General features: G+C 45.6%; 1 protein-coding gene across 2 annotated transcripts in view; it reads left to right on the top strand.

Moving 5' to 3' along the window:
• Positions 1-20275, top strand: part of LOC146809191 (putative methyltransferase DDB_G0268948) — a 225432-nt gene that overhangs the window by 151594 nt on the left and 53563 nt on the right. The gene's annotated exons all lie outside the window — the stretch shown is intronic.

The raw sequence follows: 20275 nt of genomic DNA, 5'->3' as shown, positions 1-20275 counted from the left end.
TCTGGATCCAGTCTGGTTCTTGAGGATATTCTAGAGGTGAAGAATCTGTGGTTAGAAGTATCTATCAGAAAGTAAGAAAATTCTTATGTTTGCTTGCTAGCGTTTAGACACTGTATTATCATTTTAGAAACTTCAGTCAATGGATAATAAAAACAAACAATCCATTGTAAAAAAAAAAAAAAAAGAAACCTTAATCGAAGCCAAACTGTTGCATCCCTAAGGAGGTGGAAATAGTACTTGCTCACAACAGTTCACAACCACAGAAACTGTTACCAGATAGGGAACTCCCGGTTTCATACCCAGCAGCCCTGATCGTTCAACATCAAATAGCTACCATTAGAAAGGAATCTGAGTGCCGTACAAATCACAGGAGCTGGAGAACCCTTCAGATAAAATGACAAGTTCGCCTTGGATGCATTGCATGCACCGTGGAGCATAACTTCCTTGCAAACTAAAGACTGGCCAAGAGTATTCTCGCAGTCTGTACTGCTAAGAAAAATCTCAGTGTCACCATTCCTACATCGGTATGTCAAAGGTAAGTTCCATGACTCTTGTATAAACCTCTCTTCTAGCATTTCGCACCTTACCACATGATGGTGTTGTAATCAGTATTTAAAGTGAAATGTTGAGATTGGTTGAGAACTAAGCTCCTGTATTAATCGATCTGCTGATGTAATTTCTGCAGCTGTAAATAGTAATTTCTCCAATTTTTGTTTATGGAACATAACGGATGTTGCATATTTTCTAGCTATAGTAGTCTGTTGTTTAGTTAGATTGTTTGGTAAAATCAAACTACTGGCTGTTAGGTGTTTCCATTGGATGCAGCCTGTTCGTAAAACCAACTTAGTAGCATAATAGACCTCGTTTGTGATTGCCCATGTTGCAAAGAGGACATGTCGCTCTGTATGATGTTGATAGCAGACAACATAATGTTACCCAGTGAAAAAATCCTAGTGGATAGTGTGGTCATACCATTGCCTACTACTGTTAGAGCCTTTTTCAAATTTGCTCTGTATTTCTCAGGTAGTCTCTCAGCAGCTTCCTGATGTGAAACGTTTTACACTTCATTGTATATTGCATACAGAAAGTACTTTTGACCTGGTTTTCGAGGACCTAATGAAAAATCCTGTAGACCCGTGCCACCCGAAAGAAAGGACGTGTGCTCTTTCACCTCAGACAATGTTGAATGTTTTTACCACTCGAGACACAACTTCCCAACGATGTAAGTTGTCTCTACCCCTGTGTGTTTTGTCTACATGTAAAGTGGCTCTTGCCTGTTAATCCTAAACCCCTTTGTGTTGTCTTGAAAACGTGCCTGACATCCATTAGTATCTAATGGCCACACTAACCATCCCTCTGGACTGGAACGTGAAGAATTGCATGTCCCATTCCTAAGCATATTGTCTAATTTTTCCTCCGTGTAATTTGTGAACTGTTGTCAGTATTCAAAATGTGTGAATGTAGGAGCCTTTGGTGTAGTTAAATCCTTAATCTTGGCTAAGGCGGAGACAGGACGTTTCATGCATATTTGTTGGTGTGGTATAGCACGTTTTAAATGAAGCCTTGTTCTCCTGAACCTGCCAATCTTTTGTCCTCAAAACAGATTTTAAAGCTACACAGTCTCTCTAAAAGTCAGACCCTTGTGTCAACAACTGGGAAAAAAAAGATGCAAACTAAATCGGCATTGTATCAGTGAGCGTAATTTTGTTTGCTGGAGAAGGTCAGTTTATAATGTGACTCTGGGTCAGCTGAGTCATGACCATACAAATATGCACATTTCTGTGCAGATGTTTTGAGCTACCCCGTGGTCTATGGTGCAGAGTTCCCATTGTGTGTAATTAAATACTGCACAAGGAGTACTTGCTTTATGTAAATAACGGTGACTATAATGGTGACAACAGAACATTTTATCACAATTAGATGTACCATCCTACATTTCATCACTTTTGATAACCGTATAATGCTCGAAGTCAGTAAGCATGTCATGTACTGTATGAATGTCCCAATCATCGAAGATAACTGTAGGAGTAATAAGATTGTTTAACGAAATACAGAATACATGAGGTATTTGAAAAGTTTTGGTTGGTCCTCATATGATACCTTATTCCAAACAATTTCACCAGGAACTGGAACAGCTAAAATGTTGACCAGGCAAAGGTCTCTTCACACTTTGTGTGATGAAGAATGTAAAATTTACGTGGTCCCCTTTATGGAGGCTGGGTTGGGTCGGACGAGAAGTCATCAAAGTCAAAAAAGTAGCCGGAGGCCGTTTGTACAAAAATTGGTTGCTTGTGGAGCTATGTAGAACTGGCAGATTACTCTAATGGCGGCACTTTGCAGAAGACACCATACTTGTCTGTTTGCGGAATTGAAATCTGTGCTTCCGTACATGATGATTGTGTGCCATTTGTTGATAAAACAAGCGGAAGTAATACTTCAGTGTAATCCATCCCCAGTCAAGGAGAAGAGGCCTCATTAGTCAAAGCTTCCAACATGATCTCCTGTAGGGTAGTGAGATGAGACCGGTAACTAACCAGGAGCCCTCGAGGCCTACTGTGTACAACAGGCCACATGATGTGGTTTCATGAGATCTATAGACACAACTCTGTTCTGTTTGCTACCAGCAATGGGTGGTAAAAGTGCTATACTGGTACCTTCAACAGCCAGGACAGGCACAGGCACTCTGTAGGATTGCCCAATTTCCTTCTTTTCCACATTTTCCTCCTGGAGCTGATCACTGATCTTTGGAATCCAACCAGAAGCTCCTGGCGCTTCCTTTACTTCACCAGTGGCAGAACGTTTCTGCTGGATGTTGCTCTGATCGTCTCGGAACTTGTTCAGTTCCTGCAAAATATCCAAATGTTAACTGATATCAAAAGACGTTTCCGCCACTATTGTACTGTGACTGTCAAGGTCGGGAACCCACATCTTAACCCCGAACAGGATCTCATAGGAAATCCAACCACCCAGGAATTCTTTAGGCAGATTACTGAGGGTTCGGAGAACCCAACTGCAAACAGAACCTAATACCCTAGCTGTTAAAGACTGTTTTAAGTCTAGGTTCTTCCTCTCAACTACCTTGTTTCCCTAGGGATGATGGGGAGACGAGTACTTCAGAGTCACACAGAGTTTTCCCATGATGTCTCTGTAAATCCTGGAGGTGAACCCTGGACCATAGTCTGTATGGAACGTGGCTACTGCATACGTCCCGATGAAAACTGGCAAGTCTTTTATAACGGGTAGAGCGTCAGCGGATTGCTTTGGCCATACCCATAGGAATCAAGAGCAGGAATCCACTCCTACCATGTTATACTTCTAAGACCTATCTGAATGTAAGCTGCTGCAATGGTCCAGATAAACACAAACCAGAGACTTATTTGAAATCAAAAGAGGTGTCTGCGGTGGACAAGCTATGGTGAAAACTTCCATCTGCTGGCACCATGTCACATTTAAGGACAAAGTCTTTGGTCTACTTGTATAGGCCTGGCCACCAATAGGGTTGCTGCAATAGTGAAATTGTTAGCCACCACTCCTGCAATAGCAGAACCTAGACCCTCATGTGCTGTGAGGATTAATACTAACCTGCGATCTGAATTACGAATTATTCTATCCCCCACCCCGGAAATATGAGCAAATGGAATGTTTTGCACACTTAACTGGTAGGAGTATTTAGTTGAAAAGCCTTTCGGTGAGTTGGTGCCATCGTGTACGGCACCAACAGCCGTCATGATATCTCTATCTATCCTCGTGCTAGAACAAATAATTGCAGCGACTGCAGCAGTTTGCAATGTGTGTGTATCACCTGAGTCTGTGGCAAACATGCTTTTAGTTTGGCCACTTGTCACTTGTCCCCAAAATATATTGTGCTTTATCGTGTACCCAGTAGTGTAAGTACTCATTGTAAGACTCAACACAGTAATACGAATCACACAAGTGTGGGGATCCAGGATCCGTATTCTTAAGTGCCAGAAGTAGAGCTTTTAGTTCAGGCCGCTATGCAGTACAATCACCAAGTAACTGCATGTAAGTTTTGTGAGTTTTGAATTTTTCATCCTGCGTTCTACCCTTTACTGCTGCGCAAGTATTGGTGCTTTGTCCCTACTGCAAGCTGAGCAGAACCCTGAGTGTAGGTTATATAATCACACTGATCTAGAGGCATGACTTCAATGGGCAGAGGACATTTGTGTTCATATTGGAGGTGTGCTTGTGTTTGAAGTGTAGAGTCAAATATGTAATCTACATCTGTTGCTGTTAGTGAATTGGCCCATTGTATCCATCTGGAATTTTACTGTAAAGTTCATTAACTAGAACTTGGAATGTAGGGTAGGATTCTAAGGGAGAAGAAGGTTGATCTCGGTGAAGAAGAGACGACCATTATGCTGGATGCTGTAACGATTGGAAATAAAAAGGAGAAAAGAAACTGAGCTTGTATTTATTTCCACATGGCGACAAGTTGGTCTGGCGGGTGCAGACTACACGCATTACCAACCTTGGATGTAACCAGAGATTGTCAGTTAAAGGAAGAAGAAATTAGAATTGACTAACTTAACCGAACTTGCCACGGGTGTAGAGAAAATTACACTTTTCTGAAGTACGTGGTTCCGTGCATTCAGGTACTGTTGTTTTTCATTTAATTTATGTCTTGGTAGTTCTTTACCAAACTTGGCCGTGAAATTGAGCCCGTGAGCTGTGCTCGACCTTCTGTTGACGAGTGTTGTGGCACGTGAAGAATGTTCTATAAGTCGTGCTCTGTGATGTTTCCAAGCGCTTGAAGACGGCGTGTGAAGAACAGTCGCGCTTGGGAGAGTTGCTAGGCAACGCCGCATGAGCCACGCTGTTATTGACGGCTCACCAGCGCTGCCTTGTCCTGTACACTAATGTGTAAGACGCGGTACTGCGTACATAGGATTCCGTCAGCGCTATTACATACCAGGGATTTCCAACCATTAATAAAGGAACTATAATACTGCACATTACAACAACAAACTGTTTGCAGGGTTTCCTATCTACATGATCGATCTTACTGGAGACTTTGCTTGAAACGTCCTCATCTTCAAAGAGCGCATTGCATTCTGGGACTCTGAAAAAGAATAGAAAGGAGAGAGAATTAGAGGAATAGACCTTACCAAAGTTTAAGCAACTATCCTAGCATCAAAGTACATTGCTATTTTATTCAATTTTTTTAATTTCTTGTGTTTGTTGATTATATTAGATTGTTATTTTAGGTTATTATTTTAGATTTTTTTTTTCTTTATTGTAGGCATGACGGACCAAAGTATGGCATCACCACCACCATTTTTATCCACTCCAGGGGATCCTCCGGTACTGTAGATACAGTGGAAGAAACTGTTCTTAGCGTATGTTTTAGCTAGTGGTAGTGATAAGTACCCTCTACCCTTGACCTTCTGGTAGGTTGCTCCCCCCCGCTGCAGCTCCGCCTGCACCCCCGCTGTCGCTGCTGCCGCCGGAGTAGTCGAGGCCCTCCACCACCCGCAGGCGCCACCTGCGCCTCATCCCTGGTGGCCAGTGGTGGCCTTAGGTACGTTCTCGCTGCCGCCTGTTGTTTTGCCTGTTTCTGTCTGTTCCCCCTGCCCCCCGCTCGCCGCTTTGCTCTGTGCCCCTTTTATTCTGTACCCCTTGCCATCCTCTTTACCCTTGCGCTGTTTCTGTGCCCCCGTGAACTTTGTGCCTGTATCTGTTCTGTGCCCCCTGCCCCCCGCTCGCCTCTTTGCTCTGTGCCCCTTTTGTTCTGTACCCCTTGCCATCCTCTTTACCCTTGCGCTGATTCTGTGCCCCGTGAACTTTGTGCCTGTATCTGTTCTGTGCCCCCTGCCCCCGCTCGCCGCTTTGCTTTGTGCCCCTTTTTATTCTGTACCCCTCGCCGTCCTTCGCGCTGACTTTTGTGCCTCTTGTGACCCTGATTTGTACACTTTCTTTTCTGTGCCCCGGTCCCCCGTCCCCGCCGCTGCCACCCCTGTGGCCCCGCCCCCTCCGCGCCCATTTGTCAACCCGTCCCTCGCCTCCCGACTCCCATCTGCTCCTCCCTCCCGCACCTTCCCAGATATGGCGGCCGCTGCGCGGTGAGGAGAGCGACCCTTGACCTTCTGGTAGGTCACTCCCCCCCGCTGCAGCTCTGCCTGTACCCCCGCTGTCGCAGCTGCCGCCAGAGTAGTCAAGGCCCTCCACCACCCGCAGGCTCCACCTGCGCCTCATCCCTGGTGGCCAGTGGTGGCCTTAGGTACGTTCTCGCTGCCGCCTGTTGTTTTGCCTGTTTGTCTGTGCCCCCTGCCCCCGCTCGCCGCTTTGCGCTGTGCCCCTTTTATTCTGTACCCCTTGCCATCCTCGTTACCCTTGCGCTGATTCTGTGCCCCGTGAACTTTGTGCCTGTATCTGTTCTGTGCCCACTGCCCCCCGCTCGCCGCTTCGCTGTGTTCCCCTTTTTATTCTGTACCCCTCACCGTCCTTCGCGCTGACTTTTGTGCCTCTGTGACCCTGATTTGTACACTTTCTTTTCTGTGCCCCGGTCTCTGGTCCCCCGTCCCCGCTGCTGCCGCCTCCCCTGCGGCCCTGCCCCCTCCGCGCCCATTCGTCAACCCGTCCCTCGCCTCCCACCTCCCAGCTGCTCCTCCCTCCCCACCTTCCCATATATGGCGGCCGCTGCGCTGTGAGGAGAGTGACCCATGACCTTCTGGTAGGTCCTGCCCCCGCTGCAGCTCCGCCTGCACTCCCGCTGTCGCCGGTGTAGTCTAGGCCCTCCTCCACTCGCAGGCTCCACCTGCGCCTCATCCCTGGTGGCCAGTGGTGGCCTTAGGTACGTTCTCACTGCCGCCTGTTGTTTTGCCTGTTTCTGTCTGTGCCTCCTGCCCCCCGCTCGCCGCTTTGCTCTGTACCCCTTTTATTCTGTACCCCTCGCCGTCCTCTTTACCCTTGCGCTGATTCTGTACCCCCTTGAACTGTGTGCCTGTATCTATTCTGTGCCCCCTGTCCCCCGCTCGTCGCTTTGCACCCCTTTTTATTCTGTACCCCTCACCGTCCTTCGCGCTGACTTTTGTGCCTCTGTGACCCTGATTTGTACACTTTCTTTTCTGTGCCCCGGTCTCTGGTTCTCAGTCCCCGCCGCTGCCTCCACTGCGGCCCTGCCCCCTCCACGCCCATTCGTCAATCCGCCTCCCGCCTCCCAGCTGCTCCTCCCTTCCCACCTTCCCATATATGGCGGCCGCTGCGCGGCCGCGCCGCTGGCGTGCCGAAGGCGTGCCTAAGGCAACCCCGTCTGCGCCTGGACCGCGCCCAGCGCCAGAACCCCTGGCCCCCGCAGCAGTCACGAAGTCGCCTCCGCTACAACGCCAACACCCTCATTGCTCTCAACCCAGGAAGGACCCACACCTGCTGCAAGGCGCACCCACGGCCCCTTCACCTGCCGGAACTGCAGCTTCTCCTGCCACGAAAGTGCCAAGACACCCACCACAACGGAAGCCAACCAGCTTAGATGCATCCTGATCAACACCCGCTCCGCACACAAACATGCCGTCGAACTCTGGGACCTGCCGAAAACTGGAAAACATATGGCACAATGAAAAGACGCCAGACAGCCGCACTGCCCACAAAGACGCCATACGCAACCACCACCACCTCATCAGGACCGCCAAAAGAACCTCCTTCATGGACCGGCTTCACAACAACGCACACAACAGCAAGGAGCTCTTCACCATCGTGAAGGAACTCTCCACCCCAAGCTCCAACGCCAACGCCTATGACATCCCACCATTGCACGCCCTGTGCGACTCCCTCGCCGCCTTCTTTCACCGGAAAATCACTGACATCCATGACAGCTTTTGACCCCGGAAGACCCCTACTGACCACACTGCACCGAACCCACCGCACCCCACAGCCCACGACACCCTGACAACCTGGGCCAACGTGAGCATCGAGGACACAATCAAGACCATCGGAACAGTCCACTCGGGATCCCCATTGGACTCTCTCCCGCACCACATCTTCAATAAAGCCAGCAAGTCTATCGCCCAATCAGGATTCCGCAGCAACCACAGCACCGAGACCGCCCTCATCGCCGCCACAGACGACATCAGGATCCTGCTGGACAACGGCGAGACGGTGGCCTTCATCCTCCTGGACCTCTCCGCCGCCTTCGATACCGTCTGCCACCACGCACTACGCACACGCCTCCGCGACGCAGGGACCGTAACAAGGCCCTGGACTGGACCACCTCCTTCCTCTCCAGCAGAACGCAGAGATTCCGCCTCCCCCGTTTCGATCCGAGGCCTCCGAGGTCATCTGTGGCGTCCCTCAAGGATCCTCCCTCAGCCCGACACTGTTCAACGTCTACATGGCACCACTAGCACGCATCGCCCGACAGCACGACCTCAACATAATCTCCTCCGCTGACGACACTCAGCTGATCCTCTCCCACACAAAGGACCCCCCCCTCACCGCCAAATCCAACCTCCACCAGGGAATGAAGGCCGTCGCCGACTGGATGGAGGACAGCCGCCTCTAACTGAACACAGACAAGACGGAAATCCTCATCCTCGGATCCAACCCCTCCGCATGGGACGACTCCTGGTGGCCCACGTCACTGGGGTCCCCCCCGGCCCCCACCGACCACGCATGCAACCTGGGAATCATCCTCAACTCAAAACTCTCCATGACCAAACCAGTCAACGCAGTCTCCTCCACCTGTTTCAACACCCTCCGCATGCTTCGCAAGATCTACAGATGGATTCCGACCAACACGAGGAAAACAGTCACCCAGGCCCTAGTGAGCATCAGACTCGACTACGGAAACGCCCTCTACGCCGGAGCCCCGTCCAAGCTCATCAGCAGACTACAGAGAATCCAGAATGCCTCCGCACGCCTGATCCTTGACGTCCCGCGCCGCGACCACATCACCCCCCACCTGAGGAACCTGCACTTGCTCCCCGTCGACAAAAGAATCTCCTTCAAGCTCCTGATCCACGAGCACACAAAGCACTCCACAAAACCGGCCCAGCCTATCTCAACAGTCGACTCTCCTTCTACGTACCCAACAGGAATCTCCGCTACGCTGACCACGTCCTGGCCACGGTCCCACGCATCCGGACAACCACTTCCAGAGGCAGGTCCTTCCCCCATCACGCCGCCAAGGCCTGGAACACCCTCCCCCTCGACCTCTGACAAACCGAAGACCTGCTGACCTTCAGGAGACAACTCAGGACCTGGCTCTTTGACCAGTAACAGCACCCCCACCCCCCCAGCGCCTTGAAACCCTACAGGGTATTTAGTGCGCTTCACAAATTATGTGATTGATTGATTGATAAGTATGGACCATTGCCCAGACAGGCAGTTTTATTACTTCATTTAGGTGTGGAAGGCAGAAGAGTCTATGAGGAACTTGCTGAATTGTCTTTGGAAATGGGAGATGGGCAACCGTGAAATGTTTATGAAATGTCATTACAAATGTTGGACTTGCAATTTATGCCTAAAACTAATGTAGTTCTTGAACAACATAAGTTCTTTACTAGGGTTCAACGTGTGGATGAAGATATTACATCCTATGTAGCTGTATTGAGAGGTTTGGCATCATCATGTAAATTTGAACAATTATCTTATTTGTTAATACGCGATCGCATTGTCAGGTGTACCAAGAGTAAAAATGTGAAAGAGAAGTTGCTTATGAGAGAAAATAATTTAGAAGAAACTATACAATTTGCAAGAAGTATGGAGCATACCGCACAGTGGATAAAGGAAATTGAGGATAGTGATCAGCATAAAATGGTTGCTGAAGTGTTGAATGAGAATAAGGTCAAAACGAAGACTCCAGGAGATACAGTGTATAAACAAGTAAATGTTCGTAAGGAACCTTGGTGAAATCTTGACAACCCATCGGGGCGTTATGAGGGAAACTCCAGAGAAATAAAATGTTTTAGATGTGGAGCTCCAGGACATATAGCTTCCAGCTTAAGATGTGGTACAAGAAATGTAATATGTAGAAATTGCGGTGTGAGAGGACATTGTGCAAAAATGTGTGGGAATGTACAGAGTAAGACGGTACAAGAAGTTTGGTTTGATGTTGATGATGTGTGTGAAAATGTCCACAAGTTATTTCTCTCCATTGATGGAGAAGATGATATTGACGTGATAAAATTCAAAATGGGACCAAGTGGAAAAGATGGGGTGAAGTCAGAGAGTGTTGACAAGTTAGAAAAGCCTCATTGTACAGTTTCTGTTGATGGAAAAATGTTGAGTACTAGCTGATTCTGGAAGTTTGTACACATTGATTTCTATGCAATCCTTAGTTAAAAATGGGATGGATAAAAACATGTCCTTAACTGTGTCCGGCATAAAGGCGATGGGTTATGGCGGTGTGAGGATTGATATTCTGGGAATTAAATGGATGAGCCTTAAATTTAAGTCTGAAGGGGTGTTTGGCCGAGTTTATTTAGCTAACTGTGGGTCGGATCTTCTAGGTTGGCGTCATCAGAGGGATTTGAATATTGTAATAAATCCCAACGCCAAAGAACCAGTGATGGTCATTGAGCGTATGGAAAATATTGACGCTGTTGCTACCGATGATAATCTCATTATGTCAATGTACCCTAAGGTGTTTACTGATGAATTGGGATTATTAAAAGGATTTTCCCATAAAATAATATTAAAAAAGGGAGTTAGGCCGGTCGTACACAATGTGAGAAATGTGCCTAATATGATGAGGGAGCCATTACACAAAGAGTTAGATAAACTACTGGAGCAAGACATAATTGAGCCTATTGAGGCATCAGAATGGTTAGCCCCTATTGTTGTGGCATCCAAAGAAGAGGGAAAATGTGATTGTGTGGATTTGCGTGAATTAAACAAGAGCATATGAGTGGACAGGCAACCGTTTCCTAACATCTGAGACTCTTGTGGTGATGGGGGGTGGATATGTCTTCAGTGTTCTTGATATGTCATCCCCCTACCAGGTGAATTTGTATGAAGGATCATGTCATGTAACCTCGTTTGTAATTCCTTTGGGGGCCTTTCGTTATAAGAGGATGCCATTTGGATTAGCATTAGCATCAGCATCTGCTGTCTTCCAAAGAGTGATGAAAAACATATTTGGAGACATGGAGCGTATCATGTGTTTCCAAGATGACATCCTTATAGTGGGAAAACATGAAAAAGACCATGATGTGTTGTTTGAAGAGGTGATGAGACGGTTGGAGGCTCATGGGTGAACTATACAAAGAGAAAAATGTAAATAGAGAAGAAGGGCAGGGACCTATTTGGGACATGTCCTCGACACCACTTGGGTGAGGACTAAGGAGAGTATTGTCAAAGCCATTGAAAGTACACCTGAGCCTTCAAACAAAGATGAGTTGAGATCTTTTCTCGGCCTTGCTGAGTACTGTTCGAAGTATGTTAAAAATGTCACTGATATTGTTGAGCTGTTGAGAGTCATTATGGCTAAGCATGCGTCATTTGTGTGTGATGAAAATTGCATAGAAGCTTTCAGAAAGATTAAAGAGTGTATAGTGTTGCCTCCTACAGAAGGACATTTTGAGCCATCAGGAAAAACCTACATTGCAACTGATACCAATGGTGTTGGGTTAGGTGCAGTATTGATACAGATTGTGAATGGTGAAGAGCGGGTGATAGGTTTTGCATCTAGAAGACTGAGAGGTGCAGAAGTTTCCTATTAGGTCATTGAGAGGGATGCTCGTGCCTGTTGCTGGGGCATCAAACATTTTAAGTTCTATTTGTGGGGTATTCCCCTTAAGTTAAGAACTGACCATAAGCCACTTACTTATATATTTAAAGGTGGCCGTGGATTGGAAGGGAATGTCACACTAAGAATTTCGAGATGCATACTGTCAGTGCTTGACTTCAATTTTGAAGTAGAATATGTCAGAGGGTGTAGGAACGTTGTAGCAGATTGTTTATCAAGGTTGCCTGTGATTGGAGGTGAAAGTAAGGAGGGCATGGTACTTGATGATAAAGCGGAAGAAGGTGAGGTGATCGCAGACTGTAAAGACAGTGGTATGGCCCTATGTTCAGAGAGTGGGAATTAGCCTTGTATTGACAGAGGTGAGGAACAAGATAATTCATGGTTGGTGTGAAGATGATGCTCTCAATAGGAATCTTAAGAAATTCTATAAATTAAGAGACAAGCTGAGTGTTGAGGGGAATAAGGTATTGAGGAGAAGACAAATTATACCTCCTGTTGGAATTCATAATAGAATTGTTGTTTTGGCCCATGAAGGACACCCAGGAAGAAACATGACGAAGAGAAGAGTGTGTCAACCTTACTGGTGGCCCGTAATGGATGGTGATGTTGAGGCTGTTGTCAAGACATGTGCAGCTTGTACGAATAGTGACAAAACCAAAGTTGTCAGACAAGCACCCTTAGAATGTTCTGAATTCACCATGAAACCATGGGAAAGAGTGGCCATTGACTTTATAGGTCCTGTGGCTAAGTTGGGAGTGAGAAATAGATTCATCTTGATTGTTGTTGATTATCAAATGAAGTGGTTTGCCTTGGAAACCTTCGAGCAAACTACAACCACCAATGTAATTGAATTCCTAGAAAAAGTCTTAATGGATGAGGGAATCCCCAAGACCCTAGTTTCAGATAACCGTGTCCAATTTGTTTCCCGAGAAATGACTGGTTATCTTGAACGTATGGGAATTACTCATGAGAGAGTTGCATTGTTTAGACCACAAGCCAATGGATTAGTTGAAAGGATCAATAGAATGGTGATGGAGTCTATCCAATTCATTGTCAAATCAATTTCCTTGGAGGAAGGAACTAAGAAAATGATCTGGGCGCATAGAGTAACACCACATTCTGTAACCGGAGTGTCTCCTTTTCTTTCATTGAAAGGAAGGGAACCTGGTAAAAAAGAATGTCCAGTGTGGTTGTATGATTCCCGTGAGGTGTGTGTGGATCGCAGGATTATTAAAAATGGAGTCTCTGGTTTCCAAGAGAAAGCTAAAGTGTACTATGATCAAACCAGAAGAGTGAAGACACAATGGTTAAATGGAAGGCGATTGGGTGGTAATAAGGAAAAGTGGGATAGTATGCAAAGGGGAGAGTACATTTACTGGACCACAAAGGGTAAAGGAAGTGAAACGCAATGTGGTTGTTCTTCGTGATGGGTCCACATGGAGTTATGGCAGTATTTTGTAAAGTAAATCAACCTGTATCTAATTGTGAATGATTACGATGTTTTTATTGATCTTACGATGTATTTTACTATCATTGTAACTCTTGTTTATTTATGCAATTGATTGCATGGATTTTACATTCTAGTTTGTGTTTGAACTTCATTAATATTGCGTTGCAAGGGAGATGTGTAGAGTTCAATAAATAGAACTTGGAATGTAGGGGAGGATTCTGAGGGAGAAGAAGGTTGATCTCTGTGATGAAGAGACGGCTGTTATGCTGGGATGCTGTAACGACTGAAAAAAAAAAGGCGAAAAGAAGAAATGGAGCTTGTATTTATTTCCACAGTTACGCTTTCTCATTTGGAATGCTGGCCTTTGTAAAAGCTTCTAAGGCTGTAACACGAGTCTCAACAATTGTTTGATTCACCATAGCTAGTAATCTTTCACTACAGCAGTCTTTACTGCTCTCAGGATTTTTTCTGTCGGTGCAAAATGCATTTCTGCATTTGTATATAAATGCGATTTATATGCAATAGGTACAGTGTCTCCTTCATTGAATGTGACATAGGTGTACCCTGATACGTCCGCAATTATACGGATCACCAGGTTTGTGGTATTAACTCATGTGTGTAAATGTTTTTAAGCTAACATGTCAGTTTGTACTGAATATAGAATCTTGTATTGTTCAGATGTCTAATGTGTGCTTACAGTCTGGATGAATCAAGTCATAGCCCAGTTTAACCCGTTCTGCATAATCTGGAAGGCAAGTTCTGCCAAAATTTGGGAACCCCTGTATTGATTGGGGTTCTTTCAATGTGTTTGGTGGTTGTGGAAGCACACACTTCTCTAAGATATGTGTTGCAAGGCTTCTACTTTCACTTGACATCTCGTGTCAAAAGAACAGGACACTGAGATAGGCAATTTTTTATTATTTTTTCAAATACATTTGTAGCCCATGTGAGCAAATCCTAAAATTATGCAATCTACTTTGACAAGTGGATTGACAGGTCATCATCCGTCCTATGTCCTATGACATCGACATGGTACAATGCCTAATCATCAAAGCCTTGTAATAGTTCTGTGACCTGAGCTGAAATCAGTCGAGAGTTATTCTTATGATACTTTGGAGCGATCAACAGAACTGTTTTTGAGAACCTAGAATGCTGTCAAGTGCCTACTTTCAGGCAATATGTCTTGGCAGACAATTCCATTTGATGTGTCTAATGTGGCTTTGTATTATTTATGCACTATATTGTTCATTAGTGCCGCACTGTGTGCGTTTTGTACTGCAAATACGCGAGTAGCATTGTTTAAGTGTCTGTAATCTAAGATTTAATGCTATGAAGGATCTGGTTTCATTACTGGAAACTAAGGATTTTTCATAGGGGAGGTACAACTTTCTATTACACCTTGATATGCAAGTGTGAGTATTTCTCTAACTTGCTTTGTAGTCTCATGTGTAATGCGGTATTGTCTTTGTGGGGCAGACCTCACAGGTATGATGTGATAGGGGGATCCATCATCTCAACCCGCATGGTTGCGGTATAATGCTAGAGCTTGCGATAATGTCCACTCCTTGGCTTATATGTGTTTTACTTAATCTGGAATGAGGTCGTAAAAGGGTAATCTGTGACAAACTCTGGTGGCCAATCCTTTTCAGCCACGAAAATGTCCTACCCGAATGACAAGTTCTCGCAAAAAAGAACATTATGGTATGTGGTTAATCCCTTTCCATCTGGAGTTTCAATTCATATAAATGACTAGGGACACTCAGTCACCTGTCCGGTTTTTCCACCTGGATACAGTCACTCGTTGCTACTGCCGCCAGACACTCCATAAGATTCCGGCGAACTATTGTGACTTCTGCAGCTCTGTTCAGCATGGTCAGAGCCCACTCCCTGTTGAGAAGCAGTGTCCTCAATATCCAGGGCATGTTTGACTTTGATGCTAACTACCTTCTTCTTTTGGAATTTTGGCTTGGACAGTGTTGATTTGTCTTCCTTTTTTATTATGAAGTCGGAAGAGCGTTGAGTCCTTATTTGGTTTCACATACTCCACTGCGCTCTGATCATCCTCCTCTCTCCAGTTGTTTCTTGGATGACTCCTGAAAGGAACTAGAGGAACAGGTATCAGTATCTTGATACCCATCAGGCATTGTAATTGTATCACGGTTACGCAGATTATAGTGCTTGTCTGAGGACTCTTGTCCAGGAGGTCCACTCTGTGCTTTAGTCTTTTTTTTATTTTTCTTATTATGCCACTTCTTCATAGTGGACGACTCTGGTGCCTGCTTAGAGTAATCCATCTCCGGATTGCCCTTAATTTGTGGTTTACTAGGTTTAGCTACCAAATGAATGACTACCTATCGATTCATAGGTTTCCTAAATTTTAGGTCATTTGCGCTCCTTGTTCTCCCAGAGCAACCTATGTGAGCCGCTGCTGTTTCCCTTTCTATGTTACTTAGCATTATTGCGGAAACTGCAGCAAAATTGCCCATCCGTTTTATCCCCAAATCGAGGGCAGGGCTGCCCTTTACTCATTGTGCAACTGTTTAAGCACTTCTGGCAAAACAGCTAATGAGAGTGTACCATGTGTTTTGGTATATACTGCAACAAAGACTCTGCCCCAAGTGGCGCAGTCTTCCACTGGGGAGCCATCCCCATTGGCAAGCATATTGTGAGAATTCCATGTTTTACTTTGAGTCCCGTGTAGGAAACCAAAGCTTCAAGCTGATTTTGTTTTTTGTGCAATCCAGAATGGAGTCTCTTCCCATCTGTTGGGGAACTTTACCCATGGCTGCATTAAGGGTCACTAGACTAATTCCAGGCATAGCCAATTGTGGTTCTGCAGCTTGATCAGCCCTTGCTGGATTTGTCACTGTTCACGTCACTTATTGTGTCAAACATCTATATATTCTGACTAGATATGTGTACAATGTAATTAGTTCTATTGCTGTCCGATTTGCTATACTTGGAAAGGGTCAGTAACTGGCTAAAACTGGCCATGTTGCCCCCCCATTACTGAGGGGACCTAGTCTAACGTCATTTGTTGTGTGTGTGGTAGGGCACCTTCAAGCCAATTTTGGTGTTCTTGAAATGTTAATGGTGTTTTTAGTGATTTGTAAGCTGTGTAGTTGTTAGGAGCGGCAGCTGCAGTGTAAGTGTGAAAATGTCTTGATTGTGCATTTACTGTTGGTAATTTAACCCATGAATAGAATACCTCTGTCTTCTATGCATCGTGGGATTCAACCACGAAGGGCACATCTCCTCCTATAAGGGGAGCACATGTTGTTGTAACATCTGTGTGACTATGTGTCTGTAGTTTACCAGTACGTTAATTGGTGCTGCATTAGCCATTTGAATTTGTGGAAATTCAGACAGGGTACCTCTGTGGGATGATCCTTTTCAAAGGTTCGGACTTGAACAACCAACCGCCATTGCATAGGGGTTCCCTTACTCCGATTAGGAGGATTTTTCCCTAACACCACTGATGTCTCTGGTTAATAGGTGAGTAGAAGTCTTTAGGTACACAAAAGAAAACCACTCTGGCAATCCAGTAAATAAAAATCCAAGCTAGAATATTTGTGGTGCTGTGTCGTACAGTTCATACTTTCTCAGTAAAACTGTGTGTATTGGATAACGTAAACGTCAAACCTGTGCAAGACTGATTCTACGCACGCTATCAGGATATATTGGCCTGAGTCCTGGCTAGCCCACAGTGCACCATGTGTACCCCAAACCACAGTCACATAATAGGTGGTATGTGCAACCTTAGAACATGACCATTTTACTTCCCCCTCCCCCCAAAGAATTCATGGAAACTTATCTTGGAACACTTCATTTGGTAACTAATGCATACCCAAAAAGATACACAGGAAATACACAATGTGGCATTTAAATATTTATTGAAGGATTATGATTCTTGTGTAAAATACGTGCGCTGCAATAATCAATAGAAGGAAATGGAACAGTGTAGTCAGCATTATGAGAATAGTGAAGAAGATGAACAATTCAACCATTGTGCTGGTATATAGGATATTTGCTTGCATACAAGTACTGTTATATTTTGTACTCCTATCTAGCGTTACCTATCTAATGTGTCTAGGGTGGGTGAATCTAACTTCCCCCGTTACCTGTAGGGTTCCTCAGGGAGCCAGTCTTGTTGGAGAGCAGGGCATCATCCCTCACAGGAGGCATACAGGAATCACCTGGGTGGAATTTCAGCCAGCATGGGGCGACCTCAGCTGTGTTAGCAAAATGCTCCACTGTCTTAACGAAGACATGAGGTTGTTTATCAGCACTGGTGTAATCATGCGGGAGCCCCAGTCAGGCCGCTATTGTTGATTCTTTTGTGATAGCTAAGTTGCCGAGCAGACGATAACAAACAACAGCATTTTGCATATTGAACTTAGCCCTTTACAGAATGTTCATGGCACTTGATAATATGCCTATGAAGAAGTGTAAATGTAAGCGAAACCATTTCAGTGAATATAATCTTTCACGGGCACGGAAGCAAATGTGTGTCAAATATCACGGTTTAAGAATAGATGTTCACTTCAAAATGTGAGCATGTAAAATGGTGGTGTACCTGCCCAAGCCTAAATGTGAACACATGATTCATGCTGTCCTGGATATCTGTCAAGCTTCTACATGATCATCAGTGCACACAACCTCAGAGTACTATTGCCTTGAAAGCCAGGTCCGTCGGGGTGGACATTTTGCCCTTTCTGTCCTGCAGGACATTTTAGTTTGAGTCATTTCACAGATCCACCACCAGGGGAAGTACTGCTTTGGTATCTATTCTGAAGGTGAGGAATTTGAGGGTATAATTATTCATCAGTCAATGAAAGGGCTTGTAAAGTGTGACTACTCACCTGTAAGGGTCTCAAGGCGCTGGGGCTGCTAGACTGACTCGGTGGAGGATCATTCGAAGAGCCAGGTCTTGAGGTCCTTCCTGAATTGGGTCAGTGTTGCTGATTCTCTGAGGTAAAGGGGCAGGGTGTTCCAAGTCTTTGCGGCAAGGTAGGAGACCAATCCTCTTCCAGTTCTGGTCTTTCGGATACTGGGGATGGAGGCGAGTTGGGAGGATCGGAGTTGTCTGTTGGGTACATGAAAGGTGAGGTGGAGGTTCAAGTATGCTTGTCCTTCAGCTGGCCTTGTAGGCGTGAGTGAGGAGCTGGAAGGTGGCTTTTTTGTTGATTGGTAGCCAGTGAAGCTGTTGGAGTTGTTGCGTGATGTGGCTGTGGCAGAGTATGTTGAGGATCAGTCTGGCGGTGGCATTTTGAAGTTTAGTAGTTTCTTGTGTTATTTCTGAGTGGTGCCGGCGTAGAGTGTGTTGCCATAGTTGAGTCTGCTGGTGATGACTGCGTGGGTGGCTGTCCTTCTGGATTATGTGGGGATCCATCTGAATGTCTTTCGGGCAGGCGGAGCATGTGGAAGCAGGCTGAGGAAACTGTGTTGATTTGGCAGTCCATTGTGAGCAAAGAGTCCAGTATGATGCCAAGGTTGCATGCATGGTCTGTCTGGGTGGGGAGAACGCCCATCGTGGCTGGGCACCAGGAGTTGTCCCAGGCTGACATGGTGGGTCCCAGGATGAGAACTTCGGTCTTGTCCGAGTTGAGCTTGAAGCAGCTGTGTTTCATGCTGTGACAGCCTTCATTCCGTTGAGGAAGTTGGTTCTAGTGGTCCAGGGTTCATCAGAAGAAGAAGTTATTTACCTTTGTTATCACTCTTTGTGATGGATACGCTATCTAACCCTCATAAGTTCCAAGTCCGAGGGCGCGGGAGAGTCCAGCAAGAAACTAACTTCAGTATACGGGCAGCGCTTATATGCTTATATGCTGCTCCACTTGTCACTCCTGCAGCAAAGGTATTTTGATGCAGAGTCCCACAGCAACACTGATCAGAATGCAGGAGCACTGATTTACATTTTTGGGCTCCAGTCTGGTGCCTGGGGATGTTCTAAAGACAAGGAATCTGCACTTAGAGTATCTACATGCAAATACCGTTACTGAAGGTAAGTAATGTGTTCTTTAGGTCTTCTTTAGAGCATGATGGTAATCTGTCAAAAAAAAAGACCAGTGGATCTGCCAGCATATAAGAACTTTTCCTGATGGATGCTTCTGACTGGAGATTCCTCATCTTAGAATAATTTCTTAGGCTGCCGATTGGATACGGAGACTTTTCCATACATTTTTCCTACAGGCTGGCAGGTGGGGCCATATGTGTCCACAGTGACTCTGTACCGACCCACAAGTGACATACTAGAGGCACATATAAGTGCCACCCTTACATGCTGACATCAATTCATTTCTTTCCATTCCCATGAAGGTCCCCTCAAGTTCGTCAGTCTCCTGATGACTCCTGATTTCAACAAGCATTAGAGAATCTGTCTTCTTCAAAAACAACAGGATTGAGGCCATGCCACTACTGCAGAAAGAAGACACCAGTTTCGGATCCTCATGATGTGGGCCTGTGTTATCTGGGCTCTGGGCACGAAGTCATCCAACAAGTGTGCCCTTATGCACCTGAATGCGATCAACACAGAAAAGAGGTTGCGCTGTAGGCAGAGGTTCCTATGCAAGTCGAGGATCTGCTCATTGTCTCGATTTTGATGCTGATCTTGCACAAAGTCCTGTTCTGGCCAAAAATCTTCTTATGGTAAGTCCAACTCCAAGTCACACTATAAGCGCAAGACAGCCAAGTGGGTGTCCGGAACCCTAGAAACAACTTCAAAGTTTTAGTGATAACTTATGATCCTTGCAAGACTTGTGCCATGACCTTTATGCCCGGCTCATTAAAACACTCTAAACCCAGTCTGGTGCCTGGAATCCAGTCAGGTGCCTGGGTAGTATTTGAGGGTGTGAAACTGGCTGTTACATAGACTTCACCAGAAAGAGCATTACGAAAGATAAGTTACCTGTTGCTGTAAACAACTGCCAACAAATTTTCTGCAGTTGCAGTGATCAATGAATTTTAATTGACTGTTCTTTACTCTGCTACCATAGCAGCGGTGCAAATTTCACACCTGCAAAATTGTTTTTATTTAGCTGCGGTCTTTTATGTTCAAGTAGTATATCTACTAACCGGGTCCTCATAATGCCCTGTTTTTTACGTGGTGCTCAATAATGTTGTGA

This window comes from Triturus cristatus, chromosome 7 (assembly GCF_964204655.1).
Source record: "Triturus cristatus chromosome 7, aTriCri1.1, whole genome shotgun sequence".
In the NCBI taxonomy this organism is placed as follows: domain Eukaryota; kingdom Metazoa; phylum Chordata; class Amphibia; order Caudata; family Salamandridae; genus Triturus; species Triturus cristatus.
Note: the sequence above shows the minus strand (reverse complement) of the source record. Positions and strands in the feature narration are given on the sequence as shown.